Source organism: Otolemur garnettii, unplaced genomic scaffold (assembly GCF_000181295.1).
Source record: "Otolemur garnettii isolate 467f Iridium unplaced genomic scaffold, OtoGar3 scaffold00025, whole genome shotgun sequence".
In the NCBI taxonomy this organism is placed as follows: Eukaryota; Metazoa; Chordata; class Mammalia; order Primates; family Galagidae; genus Otolemur; species Otolemur garnettii.
In genome coordinates, this window is record NW_003852420.1 from 9,281,577 (window position 1) to 9,288,574 (window position 6,998).

Sequence of the window (6,998 nt, forward strand, 5' to 3'; positions counted from 1 at the left end):
CCCCCAAAGACAACTGGATCAGTAAGATTGAGCCAGGTAACAACATTTATAACAAGAGAGATCATTTCTTGTTTTGTCAGTGAGCTCATTAGCAGTGATTACGAGTGTCTTAGCATGCTGAGGAGATCACAGGAGAAAATATACTACCCTGCAAACCAGTCATGGCCTCAAGCTGATGGGCCTCATAAAACACCTGTGACTAAAGCATAACCCAATTGTATAACTATCAGTAATCTAGCCTCTCCCTAAACAATACCTAACTTTTCAAATAAGCAAAATTATTCAAATAGTAAAATTTATAAATGTATATACCACCAAACATTTAAGGAAGAAATTGTACCAAAAATTTATAATCTCCTTCAGAAGACAGACACAGAAGGAATACTACCTAGCTCATTCTGGAAGTCAGCATTATACCAAAACCAGACAGACATTTAAGAAAAAGAAAAATTGAGATGTCTATATCTTATGAACATAGATGCAAAACTCTTTAAGCAAATATTAGCTGGTCAAATCCAGTGATATTCAGGGTGGCCATAAAGTTCATGTGCAACTGAAAATAGTGATGCAATTTTGAATTGCACATGAATTTCACAGACACCCCATGTAAAGAGAATTATACACCATGACCAAATGGGATTATATTCCAGCTACACAAGCTGGTTCAACATTCAAAAATAAATAAATGAGGAGGCTCCCGGCTCTTGCCAGTGAGGCTGCTCAACGGGCTGACCCTAGCTCCTCAGAGGCAGCTGGGAAGGCCTTAGCAGGAGGATGCATGTGGACCTTACGGCACAGTCCCCAGCTCTAGCAACATGGAGCTCCTGACCATGTCTCCACAAGTTCCTATTAATTCTTTCTGTAGGCTTGAGTCAAGAACTCCGATTCATCTTGGAAGATTGGATGCCTAAACTTCAGGAAAAAGACCAGAACTTTCAGGAGAACCTGTATCCCATAACTCAGATATGGCAGAAATGAAGTCAATGTTTCTGGAAGTTCTTCCAAAACAAGGGTAAATGTCTGTCCAAGATGTAACAACAATGGTGCTGTGTAAACCCAAACATTTACCCTGAAAATCTCTGACTCTGGGTGAAAAACTGGAGAAAATGTAGCAAGCAGCACAGGATACAATTCTCTAACAAGAAATGGCAGAAAAGGAACAAGGGCAAATAACCCAGTGACAGATAACTTAGTGCTTCAGAGAACAACATACCTTATCTAGTACTTAGTGATAACTAGAAAATATGCATTTGTAAGCTGAAAGTAGTATTTGTTAATAAAACTGCTAGTATTCATATAAATAATACATATATAGCCAAGATTGATGAAACCTATTGGGAATTTAAACACTCTGGTTTGCATTAAACATGAGTTAAAATTTGAAACAAACAAACAAAAAAAAACCCAAACCAAATGTTATCCATCACACCAATGGGGTAAAAAAGAAAAATTACATGATCATTATCAACAGATACAAAACAAAATTGACAAAATCCAATACCTATTCAGAACAAAAACTCAGTAAACTGAGTGATAACTTCGTCATATTGATAAAGTATATCTACAAAAATCCTACAGCTAACATCACACTTAATGGCAAAAAGCTAGAAATTTTACCACTAAGATCAAGAGCAAACCAAGGATGTCCTCTCTCACCACTCCTTTTCAACATCATAGTGGAAAGTCCTCACTAATGCAGTTGCAACAGGAAAATGAAATGAAAAGAGTACAGATTGGAAAGTAAAAAATAAAGCTACCTTTGTTCACAGGTGACATGATCATCTATATAGACAATCCAAATGAATCAACAAAATATCTCTCAAAACTAGGAAATGCTTATAACCAAGTTGCAGGATAAGGTCAATATGGGAAAGTCAATTGTTTTCTTATATTCCAGCAATGAACAAGTGAAATTTGGCATTAAAAACATAATATTATTTGCATTAATATTCAAAAAAATAAAATACTTAGGTATAAACCTAACAAAATATGTACAACATTAATATAAGAAGAACTACAAAACTCTGATTTTAAAAAAGTCAAAGGACTATGTAAATGACAGTATATTGCATGTTCTTAGATAGGAATGCTTTTTACATGTATGTAAAAGCCAGCGCCACACTAACTCAATTATTGTAGCTTTGTTGTAAGTTTTGAACTCAGGAAATTTGATTTCTCCAACTTTTTGTTTTTGTTTTTCAAGATTAATTTGGCTATTCTATTTTTTCCATTCCTATATGAATTTTACAATCAGCTTGTCGATATTTGGGAAAAAATCAACTGTGATTTTTTTTAAATAAAAAAAAACAAATAGGATGGTATTTCTTTCTCTCATTTTACTTTCAACTTGTTTGTGTTTTTTTAGCCTAAGTTATGTTTCCTGAAGATTGAAGTTAGATCTTGTTTTTCCTACTTAATCCAGTCTGCAAATTTTGATTGGATTGTTGAATCTATTCTCATTTAATGTTACTGGTACATGGATGGATTTTCATCTTTATTTTTCTTTTTTCTGCCCCTGTATTTTTAGTATCTGTTTTGATTCTCTATTCCTTTCCCTTTCCCCAGTTTTACTGATGAATATGATATACAAAAATTGCACCCATTTCATATAAATAATTTGATGACCTTGGCTATATGCATATAACTATGGTAATATCACCATAATCAAATTAATAAAAGTGTCTATCATCTCAAAAAATATTTTGCATTCTCTTGCTTTTTAGGTTCCCAACACCACATTGTTAACTCTAGGCATTATGGTGTGTAGCAGATTTCTAGAAATAATTCATTTTTATAACTATAACTTTATACCCATGAATAACTCCTAATTTTCCCCCACTCCCATCCTCTGAAAACCACCATTATATTTCTTACTTCTATAAGTTTGACCTCTTTTTTGATACTTCATATAAGTGAAAATATTTCTCCTTCTGTGACTGACTTTATTTAACTTACCCTAAAGTGTTCCAGGCCCATCAATGTGCTCACAATGGCAAGATTTTCTTCTTTTTTAAGTTGGGGTAATATTCCATTGTTTGTTGATCCTGGAATCTGCACAGTTCCAAAATGAAATTGGACCCTTACCTTATATCATCTACAAGAATTAACTAAAATTGATTAAAGACCCAAAGGTAAAACCTAAAACTATAGAATTTTCAGAAGAAACACAGCAGGAGGATGTCATGACATTGGATTTGAAAATGATTTATTTTATATGCCATTAAAAGCACAGGTAACAAAAGTAAAAACAGATACATTTGATTCACATCAAAATTGAAAAAATTCTCATCAAAGGGCACCATAGAGTGAAAAGGTAACCTGCAGAATGGAAGGAAATGTGGGTAAATGATATACCTGGTAAGGGATTAATATTCAGGATATATAAAGAACTCCAACAACTGAATACCAAACAAAACAACAAAAAAAACCTGATTTTAAAAAAATGGGCAAAGAACTTGTATAGATATTTTTTAAACCTCTTTAGAAAAATGCACAAATGGCCAGCAAGCATGTGAAAAGAGCCTGACCATCACTAATCATCAGGGAAATACAAATCAAAGCCACAATAAAATATTGCCTCACACCTCTTAGAATGGCTACTATAAAACATACGTATATTTTATATTTCTTCCAGAGTCAGTTGTTGCTCAAAAATAAAAGAATGAAATGTATGAAACAATTGACTCTAAGTGAAATAGATACAACACATGAAATAGATGGGAATGGAAGAGATGCAAAAGGAGATTGATTCCAGGAAAGAAAAGTAAGCTTTGAAAGCCCTAAACCACATCACTCAGGATCTCCAGCATAATTTTACATCACAGAGCTTGTGAGGAAGAAGATACTTAATCAACAGTGATGAAGAAATGCATTCAACTTCTTCAAAATACATCAGGCCTTGAATAGAGGTTGTCTCTGCACTCTGTGTTGACTAAAGTGAGGAGAACACCACAATAGGGGTGGCCTTTGGAGCATGAGATCCCACACACTGAAAACATTCATTAGAGATCTTGATAGTCTTTTCAGAAGACAATTTTAACATACCAAGAAAAAGTGATCATCTCTAAATTCAGAGAGAAGGGATGGACATTATAAGGCACATAAGATTTTGTATAACTTATGCTCAAACTGTGCACAATGCCCATGATTCTTGGCCTCACAGTCTCCAATAGCTAAAGGAAGCAAAAGAAGTCTGGAGAGATGATTACTATGAATTTACTATTCCACTGTGGATCCAGTCTCCTAACAGGTCCATCAGAGCACCCAACCAACTTTGAGTGTCGAGCAACTATTTGGTAAAGGAAGATCAATGGAGAAACTGGAAATATTAAGCAAAGGGAAAAGGAAAATATGATCAGCAGTGTAAACAGAGGAGAAAATAAACATACTAGTTATTTGAGTACAAACATATGTTAAAAATTATTTTCAAATAAACTGGAACATCCAACTTCTTCAGAATGGAGATGAGATGCCTAAATATTCCTACTTCTGTCTTAAATCCATTTGATCTGTTATGTCTTAAGTTTAATAAATCATAAAAAACACTTTCAGTTCACTTTGTATGCTTATGTTTCAAAAGAAACTTAATTTGGATTAACTTAGGCAACAAACAACACAAATCACAGTAGCTTAAACAAGATGCAGGTTTGGTTTTTTTGCCATGTAAAATAAATACCAACAAGGGTAGATACTGCAATGATCTTTATGAACCCAATAACTTTTGTTTGTTTGTTTGATCTCCTGACTTCACCATACTTAACACTGGCTTCCAGGTTATCACATGATCATAAGATCATAAGATGATCATTGCAGCTCCAGCCTTCACATCTGTATTCCAGGCAGCAGAAAGGAGAATGGGAATATGGGCAAACAGATACATGCCCCAGTTTTGTCCATGCTTTCTAATGAACATTTCCCAGACAACCTACCAATAAAAACTATTTTATATTTTGTTACTCCTTTGGCAAAGGAGGTTGTGAAGTATAGTATCTAGTATTCTCCTTTTCTGTATATCACATGATTAGCCATAATTGTAGAAATAATTTTTATTGTACAACATTGTAATTTTTAAATATTGTGCTGATGTCTATGTGTTGACCTTTTCTAATAGGTTCAGGATGAATTATCATTTAGTGATTAATCTCTGGTTCAGGGCTCTCACATACTCCTTAAAATAACTTGTGAATTAGATACCACTATCATCAATTTACAGATTAGCATACAGAGGGGTTGGCAGAGAAAAGAATGTATCCACAGCTACAAGTCTAGGAAATACCAGAACTAGGACCCAGTGATAAGTTGCTTGATCCTGATTTCCAGACTATTTCCATGCTATCACCCTTTCCAGTAACCTTTCCTGCTATGTGTTGGTTTTCCTTCTCAAGGTTTGTCTTCCAATAAGAAATTACATACATTTATGCCCAACTACCATCTCATCTATCTGCCTTAGTTAGATCAAGCCATTAGCTTAAGAGAAAGTATTAGTCTTTTACCCAAGGTTAAGAAAAATAACCAAAATATCCATGCATCAAGATTGTGAACAATATAAATTAGTAAGTGGTACTAAACATTAAGTTCTATAGCAGAGGAAAAAGTAAGAAGTGAGAAGTTAATCTCCATTGTCTTAAAAGTTTTGTGCAATTGACTTAATTATTTTTTATTCATTTATTTAACATGTAGTGCCAGTAAGGAGAATCTCTATAAAGAAGCAGGCATGTCTAAAAAGTTTTCTACAGATACCCTAAATGAATAAAGAATAACCTCTTTACTCTTAAGCACTCAGGAGCATCGGTATACTCAAATTTCATGAACACAACTTTTTGAAGTATTACAATATTTTTTGCATTTTTTGGAGACAGAGTATCTTTTTGTAGCCCTTTGGTAGAGTGCTATGGCATCATAGCTCACAGCAACCTCAAACTCTTGGCTCAAACAGTTCTCTTTCCTCAGCCTCCTTAGTAGCTGGGACTACAGGCACCTGCTGCAGTGTCCAGCTATTTTTAGGGACAGGGTCTCACTCTTGCTCTGGCTGGTCTCAAACCCATGAGCTCAAGCATTCCACCCACCTCAGTCTCCCAGAGTGTTAGGATCCCAGGCGTGAGCCACAGCACCTGATAAGTGGCTCCAATTTTTATTTTTCCAATTTTTTATTCCAATTTTTAATGAAAACAAACAAACAAACAAACTAGCTTCATGAGTATTTAGCGTGGTGCAGCTGGTGAGGATAATTACTTAAAGAAGCATGTTAGATGTAGTCAAATCCGATCTCAGAATACGTCTCTGAAGACAGGCGAATCTAGATTCTAAGTACAGATGATTTCCATAAAATATGCCAGAGTTGTTGGAAAAAGAATAATGAAAGATGACTAGAGTTTGGCTTTTCACAGAGGAAATACTGATTAACACTAAAATCTATAAGTAACTTAGGGGTAACGCCTTAGAGAAAAAATAAAATTGTATAAATTCTAAACATTAAAAAATACTGTATTGGGGCAATGCCTGTGGCTCAGTGGGTAGGGCGCCGGCCCCATATACCGAGGGTGGAAGGTTCAAACCCGACCCCAGCAAAACTGCAACAAAAAAATAGTTGGGCATTGTGGCAAGCACCTGTAGTCCCAGCTACTCTGGAGGCTGAGGCAAGAGAATCGCCTAAGCCCAAAAGAGCTGTGACACCACAGCACTCTACCAAGGGCAGTAAAGTGACACTCTGTCTCTGAAAAAAAAAAAAAAAGACAGAAAGAAATAAAGAAAAGAAAAAAAATACTGTATCACTCATATTTATAAAACAAGGAAACATCAAGAAAACTGAGAAAATTTGAAACCATAAATAAGACGTTAGAAAAATTATCAAATATATTTGCTATCAAAATACATGTGAACAAAATTGTTATCTGGTTAAATATGGAGGATGAAAGATTTACTTATTTATTGATATACACCCCAAATAAGGAACAATAAGAAAACCAACTTCATATTAAATGAAAGGAGAAGAACATTGC

The 6,998-nt window shown here is 34.7% G+C and overlaps 1 pseudogene; it reads left to right on the top strand.

Annotated features, from left to right (window-relative positions):
- The first annotated feature begins 965 nt into the window (after window positions 1-965).
- On the top strand, window positions 966-1,181 carry LOC100940388 (annotated as a pseudogene).
- The last annotated feature ends 5,817 nt before the right edge of the window (window positions 1,182-6,998 follow it).